Source organism: Antedon mediterranea, chromosome 1 (genome assembly GCF_964355755.1).
Source record: "Antedon mediterranea chromosome 1, ecAntMedi1.1, whole genome shotgun sequence".
Classification (NCBI taxonomy): domain Eukaryota; kingdom Metazoa; phylum Echinodermata; class Crinoidea; order Comatulida; family Antedonidae; genus Antedon; species Antedon mediterranea.
Window position 1 is genome coordinate 23034797 of NC_092670.1, and position 12379 is coordinate 23047175.

The 12379-nt window shown below is 28.8% G+C and overlaps 1 long non-coding RNA gene across 1 annotated transcript; it reads left to right on the forward strand.

The window, feature by feature from the left end:
- Positions 1 to 4493: 4493 nt before the first annotated feature.
- Positions 4494 to 9330, forward strand: LOC140063481 (uncharacterized). The gene is made up of 8 exons (XR_011847618.1): positions 4494 to 4617; positions 5773 to 5821; positions 6732 to 6763; positions 6969 to 7000; positions 7314 to 7345; positions 7654 to 7685; positions 8008 to 8047; positions 8769 to 9330. It is a non-coding gene; the product is annotated as an uncharacterized lncRNA (long non-coding RNA).
- Positions 9331 to 12379: the final 3049 nt, after the last annotated feature.

Sequence of the window (12379 nt, forward strand, 5' to 3'; positions counted from 1 at the left end):
ACCACATTCGAACACTGAACCAACACCGAAGGAATTTCCCCCCCCCCCCCTGGAAGACTCCCTCTGTTTCAAATTTTTAGATTATAATTTCATCTATTTAAATGTTTAAAAAAGTGATGCACAGATTCTATTTTATCAACATAGACATAGTCCTAATAACAAATAAATGGCACTTTTGTAAATTAAATAAGCAATTATATTAACAAAAAATATACATTAATTGCATACCTTAGATTTGTCTGTCAACCTTAACGAATTATTACCAAGGATTGGTTTCACTTCGGTTATCATAACCTTTGTTCCTACTTCTAACATGAATAACCTTTCTGTTCCTACACTTTCTGTATCATTTATATAGCAATTCCTTAATTCGGTATCACCACATTCGAACACTGAACCAACACCGAAGGAATTCCCCCCCCCCCCCCTTGGAAGACTCCCTCTGTTTCAAATTTTTAGACTATTTAAATGTTTAAAAAAGTGATGCACAGATTCTATTTTATCAACATAGACATAGGCCTAATAATAAATAAATGGCACTTTTGTAAATTAAATAAGCAATTATATTAACACAAAATATACATTAATTGTATAACTTAGATTTGTCTTTGAACCTCGATGAATTATTATCAAGACTTGGTTTAACTTCGGTTATCATAACTTTTCTTCCGATCTCTAACATGAATAATCGTTTTGCTAGTACACCTTCTGTCTCATTTATATAGCAATGTTTTACTTTGATATCATTATATTTCATTACTGAACCAACACCGAAGAATCTCCGCCCCTTAGAAGACTCCCTCCGTTCAAATTTTTCGACTACCGTAATTTCGACATCCTTTCGACAACACCTTGACTTTACATTGACTTTCATTGAATTTTTGATTATAAGTTTATCAATTTCAATGTTTAAAAAACAATATGTTATAAACCATACAACTAGCCCACAAATTGGAAATTTCATGATGAAAAAGTTTAAATAAACACTGTATTTTAAAAATGTCAACACTGAAATGTCTTTCCTCTCCAATTTTTAATTAACAATCAGTTCGAGTAAATTAGTAAAAAAAAAAATTGATGTAATTTTGTTGTTAAATGATTAATGTAAATTTAATATTTTTATATTTATAATCAGTGTCATTTATTGCTAATTAAGATTAATAATTAATGTAAATTTGAATATTTTTAAACATTTATAATTAGTGTAATTTATTGGTAATTCAGTTAAATTATTAATGTAAATTTAATGATTTTGTATTTATAATTGGTGAATTTTTTTGCTAATTACAATATAGAATGTAAAGTGTAATAATGTGTATTATCACTGTAATTTGTTGGTAAATGAGTTAATGTAAATTTAATATTTTCGTATTTTTATTGGTGTAATTTGCTGCTAATTAAGATAAACAATGTGAATTTTGTATTATAATTTTTGTACTTTGTTGTTAATTAAGATAATTTAAAATCAGTGTAATTTGTTGGTAAATGAGTTAAATGAAAAATATAAATATAATAATTTTGCTAATTGAGATAAATTATTAATCTAAATTTAATGATTTTGTATTTATAATCGGTGATTTTTTTAAAAATTACAATAGATAATGTAAAGTGTAATCATTTTGTATAATCACTGTAATTTGCTGCTAATCAAGATGTAAAGTTTGTATTATTAATCTTTGTACTTTGTTGCTAATTAAAAATGATTTAAATTAGTGTAAATTGTTGGTAAATGAGTTAAATGAATAATATAAATATACTTATGTTATATTTACAATCAGTGTAATTTGCTGCTAATTAAGATATTTTAAAATTAGTTTAATTTGTTGTTTGTTGAGTTAAATAAATAATATAAATATAGGCCTAATAATGTTGTATTTATAATCGGTGTAATTTGCTGCTAATTAAGATAAATAATTAATGTGCTGTTTGCTACAAGATACCTATTAAATGTGATTATGATATGATTTATTTGTTTTAGTCGTTTTTTTTAATTTTATGTAAGCCGTTAGTTGTGGTCATTATGTTACAAAAGTTTTGCGAAATCAGCACATCGAGGGGCGCGTCAATAGGCTTGTGTAACTTTAGTTACGTTGCAGTTCTATTGTAAAACCTTTTAACGACCCGATAAGCTAACAATTGGAAGTTTTGCTGAGAAAACCGGTTGGGTATAATAATAAAAAAGGAGTTAATGGTTCAATATCAAGTTCTTTAATAGTGTTTGATAAAAGGGGCAGATGCTTTTTTTTTTTGGAGTGTTGACAAAGTGCGTGGTATGCGAGGCATCATGTTATCATTTCCAAAAGTGCGAGGCATAGTTTACAATTTCAAAAAGGTGCGAGGCATATCCTCTATTATGCTATATTATAGGCCTAAATAATCAATTGTTTATATTTTTATAATAGGCCTAGGGTATCTAAACAGATTCGTGTATATACTAATCACGTTGTTTATTTTTATGTAACGATTGTTACATATTCATTGTGTCAAATTTTACTTTTACAATTTTACTTTTACAAAAGTGCCGAACTGTTCAAAAGTTGTGCATCTGTATGCGTGATATTTTAAAAATCTGAACGACAGTCTTCAACTTTCAATAAACAATAAGCGACACTCATCAATTGACTGCCATGGTTGTTGATATTTCGAGCGTGTGTAATTTACAAATTGATTACAATCGATTTAACATGTGTTTCAAACATAGCAGAGTTAAAATCATATTTGTCTCACCCCGGTAGATCGGAGAGATAGAAAATCCCTCCCTGAGAGGATTCGGCCTTGTGGCGATTCCTCTCCTATAGCACGTGGTTTCAGAACCAACGCACAGCCTTTTCTCTGAGCGGCGTGCCAAAGACATTTTTGACATTCCATTGTCTAGGAAATCAACACGTGTACCTCTCTTGCAAATAAAGTGAACAGCGATTGCCAGGACAAGTTCAATAACTAGCGGTGAATAAAAGGTAACTGATATGCCGATCAAATAACATGCCGCAAAGAAAAAAAACTGCGAGAGAATTCTGGAACGTGTGTGAAAAAGACTTACGCCCGACAACTAGGCCTAAAATTAAACTTTAGCTAATAATGCCTAATACTAACCTAGACCACTCTTCAACATATTGATATTATTTAATTTTGTATTTAGTTTAATTTGGTGTTAGTTAAAATAAATAATTAATGTAAATTTAATGATTTTGTACTTAAAGTCAGTGTAAATTGCTAAATGAGTTAAATGTTTTTATATTTATAATCAGTGTAATTTGCGGCTAATAAATATTTAATGTAGCCTTAATTTTATATTTATAATTAGTGTCATTTATTGGTAATGAAGATAAATAATTTATATAAATTTAAAAAAATGTTTTTTTTATTGGTAGGCTAATTGAGATAAATTGTTAATGTCAATTTAATGATTTTGTAATGTATAATTGGTGAATTTTTTTGCTAATTGTAATAATACATTATGTAAAGTGTAATATTTAATTTTGTATTATCAGTGTGTTGGTAAATATGAAAATATATAATGTACGTAAATTTGGTATTATAATCAGTGTAATTTGCTGCTAATTAAGATATTTTAAAATCAGTTTAATTTGTTGTTGTTTGTTGAGTTAAATAAACAATATAAATATAGGCCTAATAATGTTGTATTTATAATCGGTGTAATTTACTGCTAATTATGATGAATAATTAATGTACTGTTTGCTACAAGACAAGTATTAAATGTCATTATGATATGATTTAATTGTTTTAGTCGTTTTTTTATATTTTATTGCATTTTATGTAAGTTGTTAGTCCTTATGGGATGGCAAAATCAGCATTGTAGTTGTCAAGAGTTGTCAAAACAACAATGCAATATATATTTTTTATTAAATGATTTGCATAAAATCAAAAATAGAATTTAATATGTTGTTAGCATGAATTTGATAACATTTTTTTTTTCATGAAAACACAACCTTGATCTATGGTGGCGCCCTATCGGATGGACAATCAGAGCCATAATATGCTCTGTGGACAATATTACTGGTACAGCGAAAACCGCGGATTATTCGTTTGTGATTATTATATATTTTGGTAGGCCTACGTACCACCTCCATATATCACTTGATGACGTCATGATACCAGATAGACAACATGAATTCATATCTACAATTCAACAACTTCCATATTAAATTTTAATCATGTGGGTAACTTTTCATTCCGATTAGATCTAAACAGATTAAAATATACTGTATAGATAAAATTAAGCAACTCATGTTATTCTAATTTTTTTATAATGAGGTAATGAAAATTTAAAAATGTTTAACATGTGAAGGAAAATTGATTTCTGTGGAACATTAATTTTGTTTTCAATAGAAATTTAGCGCACGATATAAATTAAAACTTTTATGGTGAAAGTGTGGTGAATTGTGTCTCGGTCTACAGCATTGTGTTAGTTTTGGCGACGATTGCGTGCCATATTAGTGAAGAACAACGTGGTTACACCTCCATGTTGGATTTGTAATATTATAGCCTAGTATTGCTCCCGATATTGCTTCGCAATTTTATGTGCTAAAACGAACATATAGCCTATATTACAAAAAGTTTAAACACAATTGTGTTAAATATAATAGTAAGAAATAGGTAAGATATATTTTGCTTAATTTGGATTGTTGATTTGTAATAAACTAATATTTAATTGTTTTTGTGTTCGCCATCAAAATGAAATGGCGTAGGCCTAGCCGTGTCCCGGATTACCTCTTCTTCAGGAAGGTCTAGACCTAGCCTAGGTTTAGTTGTACAGTACTGTAGTAGAGGCATATAATGGCGCTAGCCTAGTTCCATTTTGCATCTGGCTTATAATGGCCTGGGTTTAGGCTAGTCTATAGTAGTACTAGTAGGCCCTTAGTAGTGTAGGTCAATTCAGTTCACTTCTTCACCTGTCTTATGTCATTATATATGTTTGTCTTGTAGTTGTTGGAAGAGATACAAGTATAGTACAGTAATAACATTATTGTTTCTACAGTACTTCATAATCTCTAGAATATCGTAAATAGTGAACATAAAATAAATAATTTGTAGAGATGATTTATGGTCTCATGATTGGGAGTGAAGTGTTGCCTGTTATTTTGTAGGCATGAACAATTTACATAATTCAGATTTTATTGTTTGTGATCAAACTATTAAATGAACGTTATGTCTAAAGATACCGTACCGTATCCATACTTTTAAAAACTAAAGGTACGGTAATTATAGAGGGCGCTATGTAATATGGATGTTAATCAAATAGGTTATTGCATTGGTTTTCTGCAAGTCAGCTGTGTAGCCTAGCGGGCATGTGATGAGGCTTTGGCTTAAGGGGTTGGAGGTTCGATACTCTTCTTGACGTCCTTTTTTTTAATTTTTTTTTTTAGTTTTTAATTTAAGAGAGATTATTAAGAGGGTTAGGTTTTTAATATTTAGGAAGGAGTTTAATATTTAGGAACGAGTTTTATATTTAGGTACAAGTTTTAGGAATGCAATTTTACCGTACTTTTATCAAACGGAAGCGCCCTCTATAATTACTGTATCTTTAGTTTTTAAAAGCATGGATACGGTACCGTATCTTTAGCAATGGCGTTAAATGAAATTACCATTGAGACAAAATGTAGGCCCCAATTAGCTGGCTCATAACCAAAGTCATTTTAAGGAAATTTCCTAATTTTTCAGACATTGATTAAGATTAAGAAGCTTGTTGATTTGGAAAAAGTGTTAATGTTGTTTATTACCATTATCAATGTTTTTCCTTGTATTGTTTAGATTGTATTTGTTTTTTATTAACAGAAGATTTACAGTTTCAGCTACAGCTGTGAGTATTAATAGGGCAATTCCACGATTTTTTTTTTTGGATTTTGAAAATTTTCAACTTTTAGCAGTTTTAACATGTTTGATATCAAACTAAAGCTAATGTTATATACTTTCAGGATATTTAAGTGGTTAAAAAAAATTATGAGATATATACAGACATATTTCCATTTAAAATAATGATATTTAGATAACTTAAAAAATAAAACAATATGAGGTTTACTTAAATCCTATAACAGACAACTACATCCTAATTTATACATGTCATTTCTTTTTAGAATTAAAGAACTAAATATATTGTTTGAGATTTTGATTGAATTAATCAACATAGAAATATTAAGGAGGGGCCCACATAATTATTAATAGTTTTGTCAGGTTGTTACCAAAAAACATTTTTTTTTAAATTTAAGAACCTTGTACCTTCTAGACAATTATAATATTTTCCAAACTATTAAAAATTATAGCTTTACATACACTGATAAGGTTACTTTTTTTTTAAAACCTTATTTTACATTTTTATATGATATAAAAAGTGTCTGGTTGTTACCGGGTTGATCACAGACTGACATGTCAGTTTGTGACCAGTGTTATTACAGTAAGCTAAACCAGCATTGTTACAGTAAAAGTTATTTCAATATGCTTTAAAATCAATAATCAAAATATATAGTATATAGTTTTAAAAAATTGAATTAATCAACATAGAAATATTAGAGAGGAACCAACATTTATTAATAATTTTGTTGGGTTGTTACCGAAAAACAACATCATTTATTTTTAAATTTAAGAACCAAGCACCTTCTTGACAATTATAATATTTTCCAAAGTATTAAAAATTATAGCTTTACATACACACTCATGAAAAAATGTTAATGTTGTTTATTGCCATTATCAATGTTTTTCCTTGTTTTTTTTAGATTGTAGAAAATATACAGTTTCAGCTACAGCTGTGAGTATTAGTAAATTATTAAACGGAGAAAATATATTTTCTTTACTTTGTGAACTGTTGCCTGCCCTAATCAGTCATTTCATACCCAAAGTCATTTTGAGGAAATTTCTTAATTTTTCAGACATTGATTAAGAAGCATGTTGATTTGAAAAAAGTGTTAATGTTGTTTATTACCATTAATAATGTTTTTTCTTGTTTTTTTTAGATTGTAGAAAATATAGTGTCAGCTACAGCTGTGTGAGTATTAGTAGAGTATCTGTTAACGGAGAAAACATATTTTCCTTACTTGGTGAACTGTTGCCTGTTATTTTGTAGGCATTTCCTATTATGAAACATTTACATAATTCAGATTTTATGGTTTGTGAATAAGATATTAAATGAAATTAGCATTGAGACTACATGTAGGTCCTAACCAGCCGTCTCATACCCAAAGTTATTTTGAGGAAATTTTTTAATTTTTCAGACATTGATTAAGAAGCATGTTGATTTGGAAAAAGTGTTAATGTTGTTTATTGCCAATTATTAATGTTTTTCCTTGTTTTTTTTATAGATTGTAGAACATATACAGTGTCAGCTACAGCTGTGAGTATTAGTAGATTATCTGTTAAACAGATAAAACATATTTTCTTGACTTTGTGAACCATTGCTTGTTATTTTGTAGGAATTTTCTATTATGAAACATTTACATAATTTAAATTTTATGGTTTGTAATATATTAAATGAAATTAGCATTGAGACAACATGTAGGCCCTAATCAGTTGTCTCATACCCAAAGTCATTTTGAGGAAATTTCTTAATTTTTCAGACATTGATTAAGAAGCATGTTGATTTGGAAAAAGTGTTAATGTTGTTTATTGTCGTTAATAATGTTTTTTCTTGTTTTTTTTTAGATTGTAGAAAATATACGGTGTCAGCTACAGCTGTGAGTATTAGTAGATTATCTGTTAAACGGAGAAAACATATTTTCCTTACTTTGTGAACTGTTGCCTTTTATTTTGTAGGCATTTTCTATTATGAAACATTTACATAATTCTATTCTAATTTTATTGTTTGTAAATAAAATATTAAATGAAATTAGTATTGAGACAACATGTAGACCCCAATCAACCGGCCCATACCTAAAGTCATTTTAAGGAAATTTCCTAATTTTTCAGACATTGATTAAGATTAAGAAGGTTGTTGATTTGGAAAAAGTGTTAATGTTGTTTATTGCCATTATTAATGATTTTTCTTTTTTTTTTTAGATTGTAGTTGTACAGAAAATATACAGTGTCAGTTACAGCTGTGAGTATTAGAAAATCATCTGTAAAACGGAAAAAACATATTTTCCTTACTTGATGCCCTCCCTTAATTGATAAACATGTGTTGTCTGTAAATTTACAATACTGGGTGACCAAATATTTTTGTGTATAAAATTCTATTATATTAGAACATTGAATAATTAAACCTATTTTCAGATTATATGTTTATACTAGGACTTTATTGAATATTACAATATAAAAATGTATGTGAATTATCATTTTATACAAGTATTTGATTAAAAGCAAAACAAATACAAGTTGATTTCGCAGGAAGTTGAAAAATTGTGAAGGTGAAATAATTTGTTTCCGACATATTCCATATAATGAATTTTTGACATATTTTTTGGTCACAATATCTTCTATAGTGATTTAGTTATATTGTATAAACCAAAGTCATAAATATATTATCACAATTTACTTAAAAATTTAGGACAATCATCCTTTTTAACATAAATGTGGTGGCATATACTTACAATTTATAAAATGGGTCTATCCTGAATTTAGTAGTGAGTTGGTCCTAATTTGGCTTGCTAGGCTCAATAGATCATGTTACATTTCACAAGGGGGATGTGTATAATATTATTTAGCTATTTGTAAATACACTGATTTATTTACTGATTCAATATATGATTCTTTGACTGGAATTCTTAGTACAGTGTATCTTAAAATCAATAACTAACTCTTTTTTTTTTCTTTTATTGTAGGTGACTGTCTTGTATAAACCCACTGGATCTCAGAAGAGATCTGGGTCTTTAGAAAAAGATCCTTCTCTCCGAAGAGAGAATCTACGAGGGGTTACCGAATTTGAAAATCTATGTTCAATTATCTGTAACCATTATGCACAATTATCTGTAACCATTTTGTAAAACATCTTGTAAAACCTTGAAGATAAACCGAAGTTTATTTCAAGACCATTTTTGCAAACATTCACTGAAACCTTGAAGATAAACCGAAGTTTATTTCAAAACCTTTTTTGCAGAAAGTTCGAAGAATAAAACAGAAGCTTATTAAAAAAGAATTAATTAAAGAAGATTTAAAGATCACTTTTATTTGAATCTGTTATTAAGTAGAATTGTAAAAAGAATAAAAATTACAATCTTAAACTATTTAGCATAACCAAGTATTACAGAGAAGTTTAAATTAATATTAAGTATTTCATCAAGCCAATATTAAATAGAAGCTATATTTTTGTATTCAGTGAAATTGTATAATCGAATTATTGAAAAAAAGCAGACAAAAAAAAATATTGACAAAGAGAAAAGAAATTGGGAAAAAAGTTAAAAGTTATAGAAACAAAAGACAATATAAAGTTGAATTGTTTTTGTAATTTTTAATAATTTAATTTGTTGTAGCAAGGATTTCTTTTTTGAAGTTTGAATTGATAAAAAGAACCTAATTGTAATATTCTTTGGAATTGCAGAATACATTTTAATTTAATTTGTAAAAAAAGTTTATTAATTTGAAGAAACTTGTTTCTTATACAAATTTTGAATAATGGATATGGAATTCATAGCAGTAGTTGGTATCTTTTTGTTGATTATCTTTACAATGATATTTTATTTGTGTAAGAATGTGAATAAAGAAGTTACAAGTAAAAAGCAGATTTTTGTCAATACAACTGGTAATGTTAATAATGGAGTTATGGATAAGACAGCAGAATTTAAAATAGTTGTTAATGACATCTTGGACCTACTTGATGAATGCTGTTCAACTGAGAATGTCAAAGACGACAGAAATGATGATACAGGTAATGTCAATTGTGAATTTATGAAAGATACAACAGAATTTAAAGGAATAATTGATGATATCATAAACATATTATCTTATGGTACAGAGGTCACTTCAGAGTTTGATGATACATGCGATTTCTGTAATATTGAAGTGAAAGTAGACGACAATTGCATAACATGTGACTGTTGTAGTCAATATTTTCATGTGAAATGTGTAAGAGAAGTTTTTGAAGACAAACTATGTAATTCCCGGGTAATTTGGATTTGTTCAATGTGTGGGAATAATAATTTTGTTGATAACATGTTTGGCGAAATAGGTATTCCCTGTCATTTCAATAGATATACGATTCTAGAACCTGATGAATCTGTCACTTCAGACTTTCCAGAATTAACGAAAAATAAAGAAAAACGCTGTAATAATGCAATATTAAAATGTCAACAAACAGGAAGTGAAGATTTACTTGGTAGTGATTGGATCAGAGTAAGATCAAAGAAAAGAACCGACAACAGAAAAAAAAGATGTAAAAATAGAGGAAATAAGAAAAGGAGAAAGCGCGTTATAAATGGTATAAGTATAGAACCAGGTGTAAAATATATTGGCAAAGGTGTAAAAGATTTCTATGAAAGACAAAATAATAACAAAATGGAATGGAATATGAATACAACTACTTACAGAGAATACAACAAAGAAAATGGTAAAACGAATATATTGGAAAATTCACAAACAATAATTGACGACAGTGGTAGGCCTATGTGTGATGATTTGAAAAATACAAAAGTAACGCACGGAATACAACAACAATCAGGTGGTGGTTCGAAACGTTTACGAAATAACAAGGGTCGTTTTGTCAAAACTAAGAAGATTGATAACAAAAAAGCACAAGGTAATGTGAATTTAAAGAATGATTGTGATACTATGGAACGGTTTGGCAAAGATATAAAGAACATGGGTAATAATCACAATTCTGAAACGAAAACTGACGAGGATTTTAAAATGAAATGTACTGTAGAAAACGACAACACAGCGACTGACGATGCGAAAGCACAAAATAATAGCAAAATGAATGACAGAAGTAGAATAATTGATAGTAATGGTACAGATCATAAAAATCAAACATGTGCAAGTTGTGAATTTGAGGAAAATGAAGTATTGATAATTGATGACGGATGCAAAAAAGCAGTGACTGAAAAACTTAGGTCCCATACTAAACCTAAATGTGACCAACATACTATCGATCCGGATATTGAAGTTTTAACAAAAAATAATTTTTCGGAAGAATTGATAATCGATGATGTACCAAAACAAAAAAATACACGAAAAAGGCAGAAAACACAATCAATAAATGAATTACAAGTATATAATAGTAATGAAAATATAACTGTAGCACAGGGTAATTTTAATCAAGGGAATTATAGATTTGGCTTTGCTAGTGGTAAACAGTGTGTTGCAAATAGTCTTGTAGCTATTCTTTATTCTACAAAGAGGAATGGAAATGAATTTTACACCAAAGACCTTGATACAATATTGACTCTTGGAAACGAGTTGTACCGTTACATTCAGAAAGATTCCACTATGCACGAGGACCTTTTAATGATTTCTGAACTGCCGAAAGAATTGGATATCTTGGATAACACATTTGTAATATCTCCCAAAGAATCAGTTTTTGGCATAATAGATGGAAATCTCGAATTTATGGCTGAATATGGAGCCTTGTCATTAAACCAAGCTCTTGAACAAGAATTACACCAACATGATGCATTTTTTATGAATTTCAACAGAAGCACATTTTCTATTATCAAACGTGTAAATGGATTTCATATATTTGATCCACATGCAAGAGATCGATTTGGTTGTGTTAGTGAACATGGAAAGAGTATTTTACTTTACAGTCCATCTTGGCAAGGTGTGTACGATTATTGTATAAGATTAGCAAGGTCAATGAACTGTAATTTACATGAAACCGAGTTTGAACTGACTGGTGTAAATATTGAAAATAAGTCTATGATGTTATGTTCCGCTTCTGTGCTCGATGATAATTGTGAACAAAGAAACTTGGGAAACGTCGATGTTGATGAACCTAGTACGTCTTATCAGTATAAATGTAGTACAAGATTACCAGACAAGAATATTGATTCTAAGGTTAAAGGCCAAAAACATAATAAAGAAGGTCATGTCTCATCAAGTAATGGATGGCAAAGTGATAGTGATATTGAAATTGTTAATGTTCAGTATGGAGAAAGACCTGACAAGAATTTTAAATTTATTCCTATCTCAGAAGCACAAAAGAAAAACATGTGTAATGAAGTAGGCATTCATTGTGAACATACCGATAGGAATTCTGGTATTAACAGAGCTAGTCAGATTGGACATCCTCTTCAAATTACGAATATTACAGGTGATGGTAATTGTTTTTATCGTGCAATTTCATACATTATTTCTGGTACTGAAGATAATCATTTTCTTTTAAGAAGAGCAATTACTAATCATTTATTGGAGACTGATGACTTGTTTATTAATACATTTAGTCACGAATATAGATCAGTTAAGGAATATGTGTTAAAAAAAAGAGTAATGGATAATGGAA